This window comes from Labrus mixtus, chromosome 3 (assembly GCF_963584025.1).
Source record: "Labrus mixtus chromosome 3, fLabMix1.1, whole genome shotgun sequence".
Classification (NCBI taxonomy): domain Eukaryota; kingdom Metazoa; phylum Chordata; class Actinopteri; order Labriformes; family Labridae; genus Labrus; species Labrus mixtus.
This window is the reverse complement of record NC_083614.1, coordinates 3,015,122-3,037,197: the sequence shown is the minus strand read 5'-3', so window position 1 is coordinate 3,037,197 and position 22,076 is coordinate 3,015,122. Positions and strand designations below refer to the sequence as shown.

At 39.7% G+C, this 22,076-nt stretch overlaps 1 long non-coding RNA gene across 1 annotated transcript in view; it reads left to right on the top strand.

Annotated features, from left to right (window-relative positions):
- Positions 1-1,257: 1,257 nt before the first annotated feature.
- Positions 1,258-22,076, top strand: part of LOC132972058 (uncharacterized) — a 284,543-nt gene continuing 263,724 nt past the window's right edge. The window contains exon 1 of the long non-coding RNA XR_009672848.1: positions 1,258-1,425. This is a non-coding gene — a long non-coding RNA (uncharacterized LOC132972058). The remainder of the gene's footprint in view (positions 1,426-22,076) is intronic.

Genomic DNA, 22,076 nt, shown 5'->3' with positions numbered 1-22,076 from the left:
AACTCTGGCCCTCTCCTAGCTGTCATTAAACATGTGTTTGTGTTTTTCAGAAGTGTTTGGCTAATGAAAAGCAGAAATGTTATGTGTTGCAATTGGACTGTCAGTCCCACGCAGAGACTCAGACATTGGGCAACCAACCAGGAGATAGTTTAAAGTGGTTTGGATCCTTCAGGTCTGGTGGTTTGAGTGGGTGATATGATTTACTGGATCACTTCATTTAGTTTCTAAGTTGGCTCCGATTGTGTTGTCTGACGCAGCAAGTCTGCAGACAAACATGGGGGCGCAGATTCACTGAGTGTGTGTGTGGGGGGTTTTTTAAAAATGGAAATTAAATGTCCTTAAATGTCCCGTTAATAAGAAAATTCCCCCTTTGGAAGTGACAGTTTCCATTACTTCAGGCGTCTTTAGACTTTTTTTAAATATTTTTATATGAAAGGAATCAACATTTTTTAAGATTTAGAGCTCTGTGGGAAAAACTGAACACCACCATATTTAACTTACACAGGGATAGTTGACTCCAGTGGTGGTTTGTTTTATTTAAATTACTAGATTTATTCTTAGATTAAAATAACCGAAATTTTATGAACAGCAAATGTTCTCAGTTATACATTTTTTTTAATTATACCAGACTGTGCCACATACTCAATTTACAGTACCATTTTGCCTCCTTAAATATGGAAGCGATTAGTGATCAAAATTCAAATGATAAAGCTAATTTGAAAATTAAAATGCATTAAAAGAAATGCTTTTTAATTTTCAGAATATGAGTGTATTATTTGACTCAAAAATAAAATTATGATTAATTTATCTAATTTGAATTTTAGTTTTCAACTTCAAAAATGCACATTCTTTGACTAAATTAAAATGAGGAAGAAAATGACATTTGCTTTATCATTTTCAAAAAATGCCCCGCTAAATCTGTATCATAATTCAAATGAAAAAGCTAATTTTAAAATTAAAATACAGTAACAGAAACACGTTTTAATTTTCAGATTATAGGTGCATTATTTGACCTATATTTAAAATTAATATTCAGTCATCCAGTTTGCATTATACTTTTACTCTCTTTGTATGCATATTGTATGACATCATTCAAATGAAAACTAAAAGGTCTTTGGCTTTTCGTTTTCAAACTTGCCGTGCTAAAAATAATTCAAACCAACTCGAAAACGAAATGGCAAAGTGGACGTCGCAGGAAAGTGACGTCAGACTCCAGCTCCCAGGCAGGCGAGCGTAATATTTGCAGTCTATGAGGAGAGCAGGCAGAATGCGCACTACGATGGGTGGCGGGGTGAATCTTTAACGCTGGTACAAGCTCCAAACTAGTTGTTGCCCTGATTTTGATTCAATTTTGGCGTTGTAGTTGATTATTCTTTTAATAACTACAAAACAATCTCTGAAAGGGAGAGAGAGCTCATACAGTCGGTCGAGAGGGAGAGTGTGAGAATGAGAGACACTTTGTGTACAGAGCTGGAGAGATTATTTGAAACAGAAAATTCAATCGATAATCTTTTTTAATGTAACTAAGTTAAGCAGAGAAGAGAGTGATCTATAATCTATCAATAAACCGGTTTTAGGACACGTCTGTGTGAATTTCATGGCGTGCAGATGCTGAGTGACTCTCACGGTCAGAGATAGTGGGCATGGTGTCACGCGTGAGACTTGGCAGCTCTGGTTATAAAGCTGCTGCGTCATGCTCGCTGAAAGTTCAGTGTGCGCTGAAAAAAACACTCCGATCGCCACCTGTATCACAGTGTGAACTAAAGTCTGCCCTAGTGTTAAAGATTCACCCCGCCACCCATTGTACTGCGCGTTCTGCCTGCTCTCCTCATAGACTGTAAATATTACGTTAGCCTGCCTGGGAGCTGGAGTCTGACATCACTTTCCTACGCCGTCCACTTTGCCATTTCGTTTTCGAGTTGGTTTGAATTATGATCACTTTTTAGCACGGCAAGTTTGAATGATGTCATACAATATGCATACATAGAGAGTAAAAGTATAATGCAAACTGGATGACTGAATATTCATTTTAAATATAGGTCAAATAATGCGCCTATATTCTGAAAATTAAAACGTGTTTCTGTTACTGTATTTTCATTTTAAAATGAGCATTTTTTGAAAATGATAAAGCAAATGTCATTTTCTTCCTCATTTTAATTGAGTCAAAGAATGTGCATTTTTGAAGTTGAAAACTAAAATTCAAATTAGATAAATTAATCATAATTTTATTTTAGAGTCAAATTATACACTCATATTCTGAAAATTAAAAAGCATTTCTTTTAATGCATTTTAATTTTCAAATTAGCTTTATCATTTGAATTTTGATCACTAATCGCTTCCATACTTAAAGGGATACTTCACCCATTAGCATTAATCTTTGTATCATTAGAAACCTGGTAGTATTTTTAAATGGTCATGCATCCCTCCCTCATTTTCCCCTGAGATGGGAAATCTTTGTATTTCTAAGTCTGAAAAGGAGCTTCCAGTGACGCAGAATTATGATTTTTGCGTCACTGGAAGCTGTTGCGGTTAGCGGGGTGAAACTACAACGCTAGTTCCTCATATTTTCGACCACTGAAGCTACAGACCAATCACAGATCAGTGGGTGGGACCTCACTCCCAGAATCAAAACTTAACATCCGCCATATTGCTTGGTAGCTATGCTAACGATCCTCAGGCTCTATGGAGAAAGCTGATATGAACCGACAATGGCGAAAAAATTATGTTTCAGCTTCAAATTGATGTGGATGAAGGGGATTTTGAAGGTCTTGTGCTCAAAATCGGATGTTCGTGGCTATCTCTACGAACCGCAATATAGCGGCGAGGCGGCGGAGAGGACGAGGAGCCGGGGCCGGCTCGAGCTGGGGCAGACTGGTAGTGTCGGTGCTCTCACTGTTTGCCTATGGACACAGACATAGAGTCTGTTTTCTGCCAGGAATTTCGAAGATCAATTCTGGAAGAAATCTCTGAATCAGTCGAGGAAACGGCCTTATGAAGTAAATATGTCTGTAAATAGAGGACCTTAGTGGGATGTGCATTCTGGGAGTTGGTGTCTTTCATCAACATGAGCCAAACCGACACTTTCTGCCTTTTCACGGCCAAGAAGACACAAACTTCAAAATGTATTTCACATTTCTACTACATCTATGACCCAATGTCAATACAGATTCATGTTTCAACAGGTTAAACACACAGTATGTAATTTAAGTACTCAACAAAAAAATATATATAACATTTAGTTTAGTCCATTTTTTATTAATTGAGATATTTTTATGTTAACATCCTAATAAATTTCAACATATTATACCTTTAAAGCCCGATGTACACTGTACCATTTCAGGACGATTTAGTCCCAATTTTTGAGTCACATGACTAATTTCTAAATTGGGCAGAATTTCATCCTGATCATCCAGATTCAGGCATGCAGTGTACCATTAGGCACCACGGCCTATCTCGGCCCTATCAGCTGCTCCCAATCAGTCGTATACATATCTGACATGTTTGATATTTTGGTTTATCAGTGTGAACAGAACCATGAGCCGTCTCCCCAACTCCTCTGATTGTGTCTCTATCCCTCTTCCTCCATCTTCTCCCATCTCCCTCTATCCCATTTTCATGTCCAGCGCTGTTTTGGCCGATGGCTGTTTCATCACGAGCCTGGATTAGCCAACGATTTCTGCCTCTTAAAATTAGTTTTTTCTTGCCACTATAACTTCTGCTAAATGTTGCTAAATGCGCATGATGGATTTAGCCAGGTCTTTGTTATATAGTGATGAGTAAGGTCTTTTTACCTGCTCTTTTGTAATGTTAAAAGACAAAGAGTAAGGTCTTTTACCTGCTTTTTGTAAAGTGTCTCGAGATAACACTTGTTATGAAATGACGCTATACAAATAAAGATTGATTGATTGATTACCTGCACAAACTAAATCACCATGGCAACAGCAGGCATTCCCCTTTTCATCTATCTCTAGAGAGAGAGAGAGCGAGAGAGAGAGGGGAGTGAGCACGTTTTCGGCGGTGTGTGTATCCCATTTGTTTCCCATGCATATTAGACAACTGACATCCCCCTCCGTCTGTGGGAGTTTTCTATTGGAAACAGTGAATGGTCTCGTCCTGGTTGAACTCGTACAGTTTCAGCTCTCAGGTCGTGTCTGACAATCGATTTACAGCGTGAGCACATTGATTGTGAGCTGATTTTCCACCACAATCACACTTTATTGTGATCTTTTGAGGTGACTGATTTCACTCTGTTGGAAGAGAACAAGCTCTGGATACAAATTTCCAACAAGGATTTATTTTCCACAGAAAACTCATTTAACTAAACAAACAGGGTTTCCAGAAGTCTTCACTAAGTTCAGCTTCAACAGAAAAGTCCCAGTGAAGCCTCCTGAAGGGTCTGGCTGTGTGATCTATTTTATCAAAGACATCTGAATGAATCAACAGATTGATAAAGTGTTTGGTGTCAGAGTGAGTGATTGATCAGTAAAAGCTGACTGTGTGTGTGTGTGTGTTAGTGAGTGATTGAGTAAATGTGTGGACTTTGGGTTCCTGTTGCGTTTCCTGCTCCTTAAATGTCACTGGCTGTGTTGTGACTGCGGTTGGCAAATATGTATCACAGATAGTGAGTCACTGAGCAAACCAAGAGACAGAAACAAAACAAATATTAAAGTTTCTAAGAATTGAGGAAAAGAAAGCGAGGCCGAAGACATCCGGATAGAGATAATCCTGTACAGCAAATCATTCAGAGACGTCTTAAGGAGACTCTAAAGTCTATATGCAGAGAAATGGTCATGAAACCTCCAGGCTCATCTCCATGCTTCATCTAACATCCTTTCTGTCCAGTGAACTCCTGACACAGAGACCAAAACACTTCCTACCTGTAGGTATCTAGGTAACTGAGCTCTACAGTATGTCATTTAATCATTTCATGGCTACATGTCTTACTGATTGCTCCTTTAAATAAAAAGAAGAATACGTGTGAAGTGAAATGTCCTGTGGAGAATGTGATAATCAGAAATGCTACACCGACCCTCCTAATGATTGTTTACATTAATCATAAGTTTGATTTTATGTTTTTTACGAGTTTTCCCCGAAGACATCACTCCTCTGTAACGAGAATAAAAATGGTGGACCTGAGTTAAAGTTTTGTTCGAAGCTGGGGGTGGAGTCTATGGGTGGAGATATCAGGGGAGAGGAGGGGATATTTTTTTTTTACCAGAATCCCACTGTGACATCACAAGGAGAGCACATTAGAAATAGAGCATTTTTCTCTGTGTTGTAAGACTTATGCAGACCACAAACAAAGGACTGGATGGGTTTATTTCACATTTTGTGGGTCAGTAGACACTCAGGTTACCCAGATATATGTTCAGAAACACTGAACAAGTGGATTTTTCATTATATGTCCCCTTTAAAAATAACTGTATTGTAATAATTCATTATTATGCTGATGGTCTGGTCTGCTTCTTCATCTCCTCACAGGAGCTCCATCTTTCACTCAGTTACCAAGTCGATGCATGACCGACAACACGGTCTTCCATCTCTGTAGAGTTTTGCTTTTCCTACATGGCGACTGCAGTGTGCTGTGTGCTCTGCATTCTTCACTTGTTTTCCAAACAAACAGACTATTGGATAAATAAGGATCTTTTCATTCATCGTAGATAACAGTAAATCAAAGACAGCTGGCTTCAGCCACAGCAGACACATTCATGCACTGGCCTCACCATAGCCATGTCAGATATGACACTTCACTCCATCACTTGATAAACACATTGAAAGAACTGGCTTAAGTTTTTGAATGGAAATGGTTCCTCCTCAGGATTGGGACCCGTGGAGGAGGGGCTTCACATTACATGCAAAGTTCATGCACAGAAGGAAGCCCTTGCTCCGCCTCTTCTCTGAGTCTGTCTGAGTAAAAGCAACAACATTTGGTACATTGCATGACAAGGAACAGGATGAGGGCAAAGAACCTTGACCAGAATATCTCGTACTCCCTTTGTCCACATACACCATAACGCTGCTGTTCGCTGCCTCTCCAGCAAAGATTGTGTTTCCACAGCAAGTGCTGCAATACGTCTCTGGAGCGTGCCACCAGCACCACCACGCTCTGCACCATTTCAAACACGCTACAGGTCTATATTACCCGGACAGGAAACATACAGAGAATCCGGTAAATTTCAAAATAAAACACAACATACAGACTCACAATTGTATGTGCCATCACTTTATCAACATTAAGTAACAGAATGAAAGCGACATGTTGTTTGCTTTTTTAATCTTAGTTCTTCTGTGATTTGTGCACAGCTGCTGCATTTGATTCCAAAGTGTTGAATTTCAACTTTCTACTACGATGTTGTTCACATGGGTTCAAAGTTCATCCTGTGTCAGGGCAGGAATGGAAGCCTGCTTCAGGTGAACACTGACCAAGGCCAGACATGCACAATTTCCCAAACCAGCCTGAACATACTGGCCTGTATGGCTGTATTCACTGTTAGAGCCTGTCCTCACAGCATGCAAAGCTAGCCAGCGTTGCTGTTTCCTATTTGAGTGTCCCAACAGCCCACGAGGGACGCAACGCAAGCAATGTGACGCTATGTGCCGTTTTAACGCCTCAATTTATTTTCCTTTCTGTCGCTCACGTACCATGGACAAGGAACGAGGAAGGAGGACAATGCACTGAACACTCACTCACTCACTCAGCTTGTTAGCTTGTTTCACAGTGTGGCGATAGAGGTGCATTAAATGTATTCATATCCCTGAATGAAAGTTGCGCTTGGACTTGTGTTAACACCAGAAAAAAACCTTCCATGAGCTGTTAGTTGACAAGCCTCTGAGTGTTGAGAATTGAGTCAATAGCTTGTTAATACGAATACCACTTCTTCTTCTGTTTGTCAATCTTCAATGTAAGAGCACCACATATCATACTATTTGCAAGGAGAAAACTGAGCAGAGAATTAAATGAAGGATGTGCGACGTTTTCATCCAGTAGATGTCGCCATTGAGCACCAGCATGAAACCAAAACAAACTGCTGTTTGGCCACACCTCCTCCATACTGAAGCCTCTGCTCTCCTCCAGAGACACACCTCCAACCCCCCTCCACTGGCGTTCACATGAAGTTATTAATTAGAACGCACCATGATTAAGCACTATTAAGCGCAAGAGGAGGACAACATTTTCTTTTGACCTGCAGTATTGTGTTAGCATGCTAATGTTAGCGCTCTTTAGTTAGCTCGTAGCTTCATATTTCATGTAAATTAACACAGAATGAGCGAGATCTAAAAACTCTTACTAACATTCAAATAATCAGTGAGTATGTTCTTCTTCTCTCTAGTTCTTGACTAAAACAGCTTTTATACACAAGGGGAGGAGCCGGTCGTCCCGTCCATGTAAACACGACTCTGACAACAACACAGCCAGCGGGACTCGAGCTTCTCCCTCATTGTAGACAGTCATGACTCAGAGACACATTTACACAGGATTTATGAAATATTTATTTATGTGGAACATGTTGCACTTTCTGCCTTTAATGGATTCAGTGTGGACAGTAAACATGCAATCTTGGATGATGCAACATGATATCCAACGCTCGCGTGCTGTTAGGAAATAGTGTTCAGACTCTTTATTTGGTAATATCGTTGGTTCACTGAGTGTCTGTCTGCACACTTGTGTCACAATAAATAATGTTGTTTGTGATTGACGGATCGTTAAAAGTATGTGAAGAGCTGTGAAAACATCGGAGAGGGGAGTGATAAATGAAGGGTAAAGATGTCAACAAAGGAACTGCCAGATCCGTCATGTTCTCTTCTTTCATTAAAGGTATCCAAAGGTTAAATAATACTTCATATGAAGCCTGAATACAAGTCACTCAGCCCGGGGCTAAATGGTTGGCTTCGGTGGAGAAGGAATGTCGCTGTACAACAAGCAGATGCACACATTTAATCACTTGTACATGTTCCTGTTCAAACACGGGGGTTAGCAGGTCTCTACATGGACATAATGTAAAAATAAATAGGAGTGATTCATCTGCTGTGCACATTCTAGTTCCTTCTGTGCACTGTTGTTTCTTCCAGTCAGGAATGTTTGTTAATCGTATCCTTCAATTTCACTTCTTGACAAACATGCTCAGCCGTTATTTGATCTTAAACTGTAAAATTAAACGAAGTACAGAAAACCTTTTTATTTTAACAATGAGAATATCAACCAGCTTTACAGTGTTGTAGGTTGTAGTTTTGGTTATATGGGGAGGTAAACATAGGAAATACAAACACTGCACTCCGCCAATGATTTTCAAAACGTGACTGACCGTCCGATAGGAATTTTTTCAGACCTAAAGCTTGTTTGCTTTGTTCTGATTCAGATGATAAAATTACACTTTGCATTTTCTCCTTGGGTTGTTTTATGTTCACACTGCAGTATTTCAAAGCAGGCCAAACACATACTAAAGCCATTACATCATATCCTCCTTTCCTCACTGGATAGATAAACAAATGACATGTGTACCACTCACAGTTTGCTTTATAGTGTTGGGCCATGCAGGCTTAGGACAGTCAAATCATGGACTTGGGCCTTTGAGTTATTTACTGAGATCACAAAGAGGCCTAAAAGGACTCTTTATCCCAGAATCCCCTGCGGTACTTCACACCTACGTGTGACGTAAAGGGGGGACCGGAACCTGAGGGAGACCCCACAGGAAGGCGGCCAGGTGACAAAACTCTGAGACTCCCCTCGTTCGCTCTCTTTCCACGCGCTGACTTCAAGTGTTCGGAGACCCAAGCTCACCTCCTGTTTCCTGCAACAATCTTCCTTTGTTTTAAGTTTTGGCGTGCAGGTAATCCGCGGCCGGCAGTGTTCCAAATCCCGAGCTCGGATTGTCCAGTGAACGCATCTCAGTTTCTCGGAGAGCGTCAGACTATAACAGATTATCAGAAAGATAACGGTCTTATTCCGTCCTGCAGCGAAAGGACATCAACGGACATCTTTCCACTCGACGGAGAACCAATGAAGCCGCTCTTGCTGAAAGGGACCCTCGCCGCCATCAGACGCCTCTGCACCAGGACGGACAGAAGATCTGTTTTATCGCCGGACTCCTTTTTCCTTCACCAATCGCAGGCAAAGCGATTCACAAGTGAGGCTTAATTAGGTCTGGGCAGAATTAGCTTTAGAGAGTGTTTTTAACAATTGTTTGATTGAAGCAGAAACTGTAATTTTTCTCTTTGTTGGACCGTCGCGTCCTGAGTTTTACCTGTTTAAAACTCTTGTGTGGTTTCGGACCGCTGCGTCCTATATGTGTTTAGCATAACAGCGTTATAACCGGGTATTACTCTTCTGATCAGAAAGGCCAGTGTAAGCCGTATTAACTTGAATTCGGCCATTGGTTTGTTTCTGTGAATGAAGGGAATTACTCCGAGTTGTGGCGCGGGAGTCGGACTGTGATCCGGCCTCTTCAGGCACACATTTCTCTCCTCCTCTACGCTCCTCTACGCTCCTATTTTATCCTCTTTTCTTCCCATTTTCTCCTCCTTTTACTAACAGACACACACACATATTCCCAGGTAGACGTACATCTGAAGACTAACTCCACCGCGCCATTACGCACATAGGCCATTCACACACACACACACACACAGAGATCCATACACTCGCGGCCATCCAGACGCCTCAGACACAGATCGTGTAGGGCCGAACTCGGTCTCTTTTAGACATTAAGGCCACATTAGGTCTTTGTTAGGTGTGCGCCATCGGAAAGGCGAACACGTGGGATGAAGCAATTTCCCCCCTCTTCCCCCTTCTCTCTCTCTTTCATCCACAGACACACACACGCACGCAGACACCCAGGTCTTTGTTAGGTGCGCCATCGTAAGCGACCACGTGGGTACGAAGCCATCTCCCCCTTTTCTTCTCCCCCCCTCTCTCTCTCACACACACACACACACACACACACACACACACACACACACACACACACACACACACATTCACACCCCTTCCACAAGCCTTGATTGATAATGTTTGTTGCTTAGATTAGGTTATGATAGTTATTTGTTTGATTAAGTTCATTGATTTTGGATTGATGTTGCTTTGTTTAAATAAATTCTGTTATAATTTAAGAGAGCAGTTGTTTGTGATTACTGGTGTATTTACATTGTGATATAAGCTGGGTGCGAAGGCTTTGTGTACGGATTCACGCCTTCAATTTATTAAATATAGTTAGTAATTATTAATAATATTAGTAATTAAATAACTGATTCGAGACTGATTTGAGTGATATTTTGGTTATATTTACCTGAGTACAGGTTGGTGCCCCAAAACGAGATTAAACATAGTTTAATGATATTTTATTTATATTATTAATAATGAAGTATAATTATTAAAGAATATAACCAAAGTTGACTTGATACAACCCCAACAATAGGATGTCCTCCAAGACGCTATTTAAGTTGAAGGAAGAATGTGTGACATGTTCCACATAAATAAATCATAGATCCAGTCTATCCTGTGTAAATGTGTCTCTGAGTCATGACTGTCTACAATGAGTGAGAAGCTCGAGTCCCGCTGGCTGTGTTGTTGTCAGAGCCGTGTTTACATGGACGGGACGGCCGGCTCCTCCCCTTGTGTATAAAAGCTGTTTTAGTCAAGAACTAGAGAGAAGAAGAAGAACATACTCACTGATTATTTGAATGTTAGTAAGAGTTTTTAGATCACGCTCATTCTGTGTCAGTTTACATGAAATGTGAAGCTACGAGCTAACTAAAGAGCGCTAACATTAGCATGCTAACACAACAATGTGAAGCTACGAGCTAACTAAAGAGCGCTAACATTAGCATGCTAACTCAACAAGCAGGACACAGGTGATTACAGCTTGAGCAAAGAACAAGTTTGTCCGCTGCTTGTTCTTAATGGTGCTTAATTATGGTGTGTTCTTATTCATAACTCCTTCATGTGAACGTGAGTGGAGAGGCGTTGGAGATGTGTCACAAATATATATCTGATCATCTTGACAGGTTTTGTAGCGTACAGAGGCGTGTGAATCTCATCAGCTGTGTGTTGGAGCTTTTTAATTCGCTAGATTAAAATCTCACAACACCAAGTATCAGTGAGCCAAAAAAAAAGAGTTGAGAAGTATAGGAACACATATAAAACCTAAATCAACTTTATCTCTCTGGTTATCTCTCCAAACATAAGCTCAGTTCTTATCAGCGCTGACTGATCCATTCCCACTCTGTCAGGTCAGTATTGACACAGTCAGAGAAATTAGAAAACAGCTGCATGTTAGGATGTGTGTCAAAATGAAAAGATATTTACTCTACAACTGGATGGTTTCATTCACATCAGACCCACATAGAGGCCGGCTTTAGGGTTTGTGTATGTGGTGTCTGAAACAGAAAAAACATCCTTTGTGCATTCAGTGATCCACTTATAAACACTAAAGCCAGAATAAGCTCGGCTTCTTTTTCTCAGCACACACGCACACACAATCTTAACAGCTCGAGCAAGCCCCTATTTCTGGAGCAGGAAGAAAGAGAGGAAGGAGTGTGTGTGTGTGTGTGTGTGTGTGTGTGTGTGTGTGTGTGTGTGTGTGGAGCGCTACAGATGGAGGAAGCTGTACTGTACACAGAGCAGACTAACCTGTTTCATATCAGGCGTGTGAGCTCACTGCCTTTACCTCCAAGAACAATGACATCACGTCACCATGACACTCCACTGTGAGAACGGTTTGTGTGCATGAGTTTGATCATAATTCTATTAACGTCCTGTTCCCGGCATTCCAGGCTCATTTTGTCCATGAACAGTAAATGCGAGCTGACAGGAAGTGTGACTAGCACTGTGAGACGACAGCACATTTTGTATTTTAATGCTAAGTTTAAAAAGGTTAGATCCAAACTTCAGCTTTTATTCCCGGAGGCTGCTCATATCTGATGACATCACACCACACAGAAACTTTAAAAGGTCATGTTGCTCATAATTTAAGCATTTCACTTTTCAGAAACACACATCATGTGTTATGTTGACTAGTGTAGTTAAGACCACAGTAACCGGGACATACCTGAGACCAGAGTGCAACGAGACCGAGTCAAGGCAGGACGAGACCAAGACCAAAAATATCACTGAAAAATCATCGTCTTGTGCAGTGGGCATGTCACACACTTAGACCATAACACTGGGGATAAAAATCAAAATATAGAATACAATAGAATAGAATAGAATGACTTTCTTGATCCCAAACTGGGAAATTATTACAGCAGCTGGTTATCCAACACACAATATTAGCAAGTAAACACAATATAATATTAAATACAAAGTAAATAAACACTAAAAATATCAAAACTAAGAATGAGAATATATACAACCAGGATTTAACTTAGCATTACTAGTCTTAAATAGGAAAAGATGAAATACAACATACTTTGCTGGAGGTAGTTGTAAATGGACAGTATTGACATCGGGAGCTGTCCAGAGCTGTGCAATCAGTGATACATAAGTTAAAGTGCATGAGTGTAGACATGTTATAAGCAGAAACTATAGAATATAACGGCGAGTAGACAGCCAAATGAAGTGAACATGAGTGCAGGGATAATTTGTAAATATAACATGTGCAGAACAGATTACAGTAAGGAGAGACAGATATTATCATGATGACAGTTCTCTGCTCGCATGAGGTGAGCTGTTGTACAGAGTTATGGCCTTCAGTAAGAAAGATTTCCTGCAAGTTATTTGTCTTTTTTGGAAAGTGTTGTTTCCCTCCTAATCACAGTAGAAAAATAGCCTATCAGTAGTAGCCGTGAGACGTCTTGAATAAGAATCCGCCCAGTTTGAGAGCGAGACAAAATGCTTTTTAATCCCGAGACGAGTCCAAGAGCGTTTTGGACTACAACACTATTGTCGACATGCTCTATAAGCAACTATTCACAGACCTAGAGGCAAGAGAATATTACTTTTTGTCTCTTTTTATTCTCTGCATTATAAATGTTGTATGACAAAATAAGTCCCTGTGTGCATATATAACAAACATGTAATATCAAGTTATAAGTAAAAACAGGAGGAAGGACCCTGACTATAAACTGTCTGTGCATCAGAGCTGGAGGAGAGGTGCAGGATGGTGAACAGTGGCACAAAGTGAATGTGCTAAAAGGGAGATCTAAGTGTTTGTCCATGTGTAAGCCGGTCTCACTGCAGAGCTGAGGAGCCGTCATAGAGCATCTGTAAGAGGCATGCAGAGAGTCTCAGCTGCAGACCTCCAGGAGGGGAACAGCTGAGTGAGGTGGCATGCTTTGTGTTTACACAGCAGCAGATCTTTATGGGAACCATGTGGAACATGTGAAGGTGAACAACAGGTTGGCCTCATGTCAGGCCAGCTCTCATTCTGATGAAGACAAAGAGGCTGGAGGGATCTTTATGGTGCATGCAACCCTCTTTCATTTCATTTCTTTATAAAATCAAACACAGGAGAAACATTGATCAGGGGATCATGTTTACTACAGTCAGATGTATTTATGGTGTTTAGGACGATGTTTGAGTCGTAGAGCAGTGAATGCTGGTGTACATTCACAGACTCTATCGTGCTTTGTGTCTCACATCAAAGGATCATTCAGTCTTGTTCCATCGATAGCATTGTTGGCTGTAACAGCATGTGGTGTGTGTTTGTGCACGTGTGTGTGTTTGTGTTTGTGTTGGTTTGAATTGTGATCAATCACAAAGTCCTCAGAGTGCGGCCTTTATTTCTCAACCTGCTGATGTCAGAGAGTTCAGGACAGACAATGGTCCAACACTTCCTGTCCTGCTGATATGCACGCTGCTTGTGTGCATGTGTGCGTCGAGTATGCAAGCGTGTGTGTGTGTCTTTCTGTGAGTACCGATGCAAGTTAGTGTGCATATGACAGTGACATTACTACATTTGTTTTGGTTTTGAGTTCAGAGTTGAGGGTAAGTGCAGAAAAAAACCACAAGAAGAGGCCAAGAAGAGATCATGACCTTATTTTCCATATTGCTGTGTGTTTGTGTGTGTGTGTGTGTGTGTGTGTGTGTGTGTGTGTGTGTGTGTGTGTGTGTGTGTGTGTGTGTGTGCCTATGTGATATAGACTGCCTTTACACCAGGTTACCCACCAGCATTCCCCGGACCTCAGGGAATTAGCCGGACTATGCCTAAGTCCGGCTAATTCAGAAAGTGTATCTACATTATTTAGTGTCTAATTAACATAAATTCAGATTTTCTTTGATAGTCCATCTATACCACTTGACCTGACAATTTGTGTATCCCAGTGTATCGAACAGCGCAACCTACAGCTTGGGATGGATTTGCACTTTCTTACACATTTTTTATACACACAGTGCAAATTAGGCGGGATGTCCTGTGATTGGCTGGTTAAGTTATGTGGGCGGGGCCTACCGAACGTTGAGTCCAAGGTCCGACCTCACCCTCCATACTTTACTAATTAAATGGACCGACGCGCAGCAGAGACCGCATGGACCGAAAAGCATTCAGGAATTGTTTCTTTCGGAAGGTAAGCATTCACATTTGTGGCTTAAGCTTCATTTTGCTTTTATGTTCTCAGTTTAGGGTAAGTTGAGGAAAGTTGGCATGTATTAAAAAACTTGCACAGCAAACCACACATGCTTTGTGCTAGCTGAGCTATGTTTTCAAGACCTCCACCTGCACATAAAGCCTTTAAAGGAGACAGCAGGTGCAGAGTTTTCGCCCCATTTTTATATCTTTGAGGAAAATAGTCAAATATATTATCTGTTTCAACTCCTGGTTTTGTTTGCTTGCTTTGTCTGCGGCTATGCCCTGCTCGTTTAGCCTCGTTAACGTCGTGCCTGTGTGTGGCCTAGCCTAGTGTAGTGAAGCCTTCTCCCGAGTCCGTTTTGCCTCGTTAAGAACTATGCCTGTGCATTAATAAACTCTGTGGTCTTTTTACTCTGTGTTTTTGTGCATGAGTTTATTCTGCAGAGGATTGAAAGGTTATGGTGTGGTGTTTGGTATAGAGATAAACATGCACAAAACAAACAGTAAATTATGTTCTTCAAATCTATGTTTTAAGTAGTTGAAAGCATGTCTTTTGTCGATGTCCATATTTTGCCCCCATAATGAGACATTATAATTCCTTTCAGTTTTACAGCTGTAATATATATAGCGTCCTGAATTGAGAATTATGATTCTGAAAATTATTTTCCCCTCCAGGCTTCTAACACATGCTCCGAAAAACATGCAGAGGAGAAGACGCATCAATCCAAAGGAAGATGCAAAATATTATATTGACACTGGAAGGGACAAAGTGGGACTTGATGTCAAATATATAAACAGCTTTAAAGGTGAGTTGAATCTTCTAGAGTTTAATCATTTTAAAAATGTTTTTGAATCTTCTGTTATTTGTTATTTTTGAATGACCTAGGTCGTGGCATCTTCACTTCTGCTCCATTTGAAAAAGGAGATTTTCTGTTGGAATACAGAGGTGAATTTATAAGCCAGCAAGAATGTGACAGCAGACTGAGTCTTTACCATGATGACCTGAAGGCGTTTATGTTTGAGTTTTGTTTCAATGGAAAACGGTGGTGGTGCGTATTTTATCAATATGTCAGTTTATCTTAACAAAACACTCCTTGTTATTGGTGTGCTGAGCTTACAGAGATTTCTTACATTGTTTAAACTTCCTTAGTTTTTAAAATTGTCTGCTTTAACATAAGTTGTTACTTGTTTTCATAGTGTGGATGCAGCAAAAGAGGATACATCCCTTGGAAGACTTGTAAATGACGAACATATCGCCCCTAACGCCAAAATGAAATACCTAACTGTGCAAGGAAAGCCCCATCTGTGTTTGTTCGCAACACGAGACATATATAAAGGAGAAGAGATAACCTACAATTATGGTGACTCGGACTGGCCATGGAGACACAAGGTGTTCAATTGTTTTCTTTTGAATCAAACTTATTCTTAAATCTTGATGTTTTATATTTATTCTTTACTGTAACTTTAGTAAAAAGATAAAATAAATCAGTGACTAAGTTATACGTTGTAAGATTAGGTCAGTCTCACATTTTTAACAATAAATATATGGTTTTATAGTTTTTAAAAACCATGAAGTCTTTCACATGATGTTCCTCAGAGAGCATGTAGTCTTTAAGATGAATTAATGTCTTATATTATCTCTGCTTTCTTCTCAACTAGAACCTTGATGAAAACATGCTTCAGACAGTGTCTGGGACCACAGACGCACAGACTTCCGTCGCAGATGCTGAAGAGGTAAATGTTCAGAAAATATTTATATTCAGGATAGTCTGTCTTACAGAGTTAACCGGGGAGATTCAAAGCAGTGTTTCTCTCATTCTTAATGTAATGTGAGAAATGGCATGCATGTTTCCGCTAAATTTTCTGATATTAGGATTGAGTTCTGAGTAGTCATGCTATTTAACCTGCTCACATCCCAATTACAAGTACAATCAGGAGTACATTGAATGATGTATTATTCAACCCTTGTTTTTCCTTAATATCAGGTGGAAAGCTAACTGTTCCATGTACTTAAATTTAGTTTCTAATTCAGTTTTGCTTTTAGTTAAAGGAGCAATATGTAAGATATCAACTCAATTAACCATAAAATGAGCTTACTATCTGATCAGACATTAAGGAAACATGCTATGTTGAAGTGCTGTTTTCTCTGACAACAATGCAGCAGTCAGTATGTCCTCCTTCTAACTTTAGATTCTGCTCCTGAATGCTCTGGATTTGTTTGGACCAGAGAAGGTGCGCGGTTTTTAAGACACCCCCACACGGCCGTTTTGGACGCCCCTCGGTTTACCAGATATGAGAGCAGTTATCAGGTCAACAGGTGTTGCAGTGATGGAAGCGGTCAAGAGAAGTGGTTCAGATAGAAGTGATTGTACCCGACCTAAAAAGCCTCTGCATGTTTCTAATAAGCTCCACGAGCAGAAACGTGCTCAAACTAGGATCAATATTGGAGATGATTTTGAAAAATGGGGAGAGGTTAGAATGCAGAAAGGTTTACTTACTTGTAAGGAGGTGGAGGGGAGCACGCAGGGGACAGATACTTGCATATTTATAATTATAAACATTATTTTGTTCAACCAGAGTACACAAGATATAATAAATGCAGCACAGTTGGGAAAATTGTTTGATAGCAATGGAATAATATTTGAGTGAAGTTTTGTTTTATAATCAAAACTTATTTTCATTGAGTAAATTTTTCAATAAAACTCTTGACTAAAAATCCGTCCTGCAACGCATGAAGAAAACTGGAAAATGCTGGATTTTTAACAATATCTTCAGGAACACCTACAAACAGTGACATAACTTAATGGGTTTTTTTTTCTTTTATTGGTAAAGCAGAATCGGCTCAGCTCACCAGGTCAGATGAATCAAGAGGTCCAAAGTGTAAAGGTAAATTGCATGTTGCATTTAAATGGTTTTGTTCCTATGACAAATGACTTATTTAATATGTAAATACAAAATACTTTCTTCTAAAAACTAAAGTTACGTTTTGTTGACAGTGTCAAAAACATCAGCTGGTGTCCACCACCGTATCCTCTTTGGACAAATGTGTCCAATGTGTCAGAGCTGTATCCTCATTTAGGTGGCTTGGCTATCAATGTACAGGTGAGATACTTGGAGAATCTGCACATTTTGTGGTAAAAGGCAAAAAATTATACAATTGAAGTCCATAATATGCCAAAATTAAACAGCCACGAGCAGTCGGCTGTCAGAGTCAAAGATGCACAACCAAACATCACTCTCCTCTGCTGCACTTTCACTTTATAAGTTTAATTAAGCTCAAGCAAGCACCCATTTTAAGTCTGCGGACCTGGAGAAAGGTTTAGGTTTAGATTAGGCAACCTTAATACATAGTAAAGTTTGATTTGAATGGTACAATTCTTTAATTATTAACTTTTTTTTAATAAGTGTGTTCCACTGTCACTGTTAAGGAAAAAAACTTTCTTTCTATGCTCCTATTATTGCGTAAACTGTAAGATTGTATTCTCCTGTATGTTAAATGTTATAATTTGTTATCAAGTTATTTGTATATTTAAATGCTTAACATACATAGTTGATTAATAAATAGGAAATGGTTAATTTTCTTAGGAAAATAAGAATTATGGAGTATTTTTCATAATGATAGGAATTTTTCGACCATGTCAGTCAGTGACAACACAGATTATTTTGTAGATTAATTGTGGAAAACAAGTAACTGGTGAGCTTTAGTTTTGCAACAAGAAACGAAGAATAACCGCATGACCTGTTTTTGCTCAAATGTGGGCATGTGTAATAGTCATATCACAGAATTTGCAATATCCATCATCACAATTACAATGTTTAAATGATATGTGGTGCAACTCTAGTTTTTCCACGTAAAAACTTGTTAAGAAGAAATTTAGCGCTGTAATTTTGCTTTTTCAGTGGCAGACTAATGGCTGACTAAGGCATATTGTTCATAAAAAGAAAATGTAGTGTTTGTTTATTTCAGACAAACTAACTTAAATATACTTTAAATGCATTACAGTTTGCTTTCAAGTCTGGCATAAGTCCTGCCTCAAACAGTTTAAAGATGGTGACCTTGGCGACCCATCAGAGGTAAGGTCATTCTTACTTTCTCACAACAATCCACAGTCAGATACCAATCCACAGATGGATGATTATGAGACCTTGTCTGATGAGGATTTTGTGCCAGACTCTGAGTCACTGGATGAGGATAATGATGATTCCGAGTCCAGCATAACCTTTATGCAGGATAAGAAGAAAAGAAGAAAAGTATTTCCTGATAATGGGGCATCTTCAGGGTCGGACAAAAGCTTCCCAGCCGTGTGCAGTTCATCAAAAGGTTATCAACCTACTGAAGATTATATGGTTGCCGATGTTGATGAAGAATCTGATTTGGCCAAGTCTGTCAAGGGCTCATCACAGGAAAAGCCAGTTGGTGAAGTTGAGTTTAACAATCAGGAAGAACCCCATCTGACTTTGAGCATTAAAAATTACTGTTTTGTTTGTGGTAAGCCACAAAGCAAAATTTCTCGGCACTTGCGAATACACAAGACACATCCAGACATTTTACATGCCTTTTCCTTACCTGAGGACTCAAAAGAGCGAAGGATTTTAATTGAAAAAATGAGGAATAAGGGAAATTTCAATCACAATACTAAAGTTTTACAGAGTGGAGCAGGACCACTTAAAACAAAGAGAAAACCAAAAGCCAAAGCATTGGCAGGTCAGTTCATTCACTGTATGTACTGTCAAGGAATGTACATATGTAGAGAACTCTGGAGACATGTCCGCAGGTGCCCCTGTAAGCCAGAAAGCGATGACCTTTACAAGATGCCTGGTAGAACTAGAGTACTGGGATTGGCTGTTGCCCAAGAAAGTGTCTCCTGTCAACAGATCTCAAGTGGAGTGTTGAAGCTATTAGCTGATATGAAACAGGATGAAGTGTCTTCGGCTGTCCGAAACGACCTTTCTATTATCCAGTTTGCCCAGTCGCTCTTCAACAGACATGGACATGACCCAACAAAGAAAGAATACATGCGACAGAAACTTTGCGAAGTGGGACGCTTGTTATTATGTCTGCGCACAGATTTTGCTATACATAATCTAGAGGAGGCTGTGAAACCAGCTAACTTCCAGAGAGTGGTCAGAGCGGTAAAAAAAAGTTGCAGGTTTCAATGAGGAAAAGTCACTCTTATGTGACTTCAAGCCTTGCACTAAAACTTGGACACACACTTAACAAGATCTGTGACATTATTCACTGTAGAGCACTAATGGCAGAGGATGACGCACTGAGCAGGTCTACTGATGTGTTTAAGAAGTTGTACTCCTCAAAATGGTCTGAGTTAGTCTCTCACACTGCCCTGAACACACTGAGTGACGCAAAATACAACAAGCCGTCGTCATTACCCTTCACTGAAGATGTTCAGACCCTTCATCGGCACCTTCAGAAAACTGCAGAAAGTGCTTCTTCCATCTTGAAGGAGATGCCCACACCACAGAACTATGCTCAGCTTGCAAAAGTAACACTTGCACAAATCATTGTGTTTAATCGAAGACGTTCTGGGGAGGTTTCCAAAATGCGTCTCAGGAGTTTTCATGAAAGAGATGCCACAAAACTTCACGAGGATGTTGCCAAAGGATTGTCAAAGACAGAACAGAGACTGTGCAACTATTTTAGTCGGGTTGAGATTGTGGGGAAAAGAGGCAGAAAGGTCGCCATCCTGCTCACACCAAACATGGTGGAAGCCCTGTCGTCACTTGTCAGTTCCAGAAGTGAATGTTGTGTTTCTTCAACAAATGTCGTCTTGTTTGCAAGACCAAAATCAATGAGCCATTACAGAGGACAGGAATGTCTACGTGTCCATGCAAACCAGTGTGGAGCGAAGCACCCTGAGCACCTGAGGTCTACGCAACTCAGAAAGCATGTTGCAACACTATCTCAGGTCCTCAATTTAAAAAACAACGAACTTGATCAAGTTGCAGATTTCCTTGGTCATGACATCAGGGTTCACCGTGATTTCTACAGATTACCAGTCCCCACAACACAACTAGCCAAAATTTCCAAACTGCTTTTGACAATGGAGAAAGGCCATCTTTCCAGTATGCAGGGGAAATCGCTGGATGAGATAGAAATTGAAGGTTTGTAAAGCAATTAGCACTACATATTTTGGCAATTTATTTACACATCCAAGGTATATTAATATTAAAAAAAAAAAAATCTGCATTCTGATCAATGTTTGAGGCATTTTGTGTCTTTTCTGCACCAATGTATGATTATGATCTAGTCTTATGTCCTAATTTTTCCTCTTTTTGAATGTGTATTGCACTTAAATATTTATATATATATATATATATATATATATATATATATATATATATATATATAGCTAAACCTAGGGTATTTAGAATATGACATTGTTTATGACTGGATTTTCTTTCGTTTTGTTTATGCACATGTAAGGAAGGCCAACATTATGGTAATTTAGACCTTATCCAAAATGATTTATTTCTGATAGGTGGTCATGCAGTGATTAAGTGAATTTTATTATAATGGATATACTGGAGTCCTGTTTTAATTAATAGATTAGCAAAGCAACTCACTTGCACCTGCATGTGAACTATAGAGGATAGACTGTCTGTGCTTTTGGATGAGATCATGTTGTTTTTTTATCTATATTATGAGGTCCAGACCACGCTCAACTACCATTTTGAAAAGTTATCGCATCTTGACTTGATAATGTTGTAATTTTGTACTAAGGGAGGGCAGAACAGCATAAGGAGTTTTTTTTAACATGATGCGTTGCACAGCAATCAATATATTTTCCCTTGTGCCCACCTTGAGTTATATTATATATATAAATATAATTTATATTATATATTATATATTAAAGTTTAGATTTCTGATAAATTGTTATTGCTACAACAGTTTTTTACTTCTCAGCTCGACCAAATCTGAAGGGCTGGGAAATGATCATAACCAAAATTAATGCAGAAAATAAAACTGAAATGACAAAAAATGGTCAAGGAGAGCAAAGGGTTAAAAAAAAAAAGAAAAGAAAAGATCTATATGGTCTGTTGACCATTTTGTGGTCATAAGTAGTAGTTTCTCTGGTGGCACAAGGGTTAAGGAGAGATTCTACAGCAGAAGTCTATTGCGCTCTCCCTCAAATTTCCCTCTGAGCTTAGAGTTCTACAAGCAACACATATGTGACGGGTATGGAAGGAGAGGAGAATGCTTAGTTTTAGAACAATTGCAAAAATTGTCTGCAAATATACCTTATACATGTTTAACATCTTTAGGCTTATAATAATATTGATTCATAAAGCTGAAATGGTTTATAAATATTGAGCTTCTCATGTGAGTTTTGATCATACCTCTAGATGAAATACAGTTAAGTGATGCTGATGCTGTCAAGGACAGTGGGAGCGAAACTGATGACAGTGGCACAGAAGGGTCAGAGTGTGGAACCAGGCAGCCTGTGGATGTTGCGTCAGAGATTACGTTCGTTGATCAGGTCCATGACTCTGAAGATATGGGTAGGTGACCTCACCAGTTTCAACTGGTTCAAGTTAGTTTTTACAGCAGAAAAATAA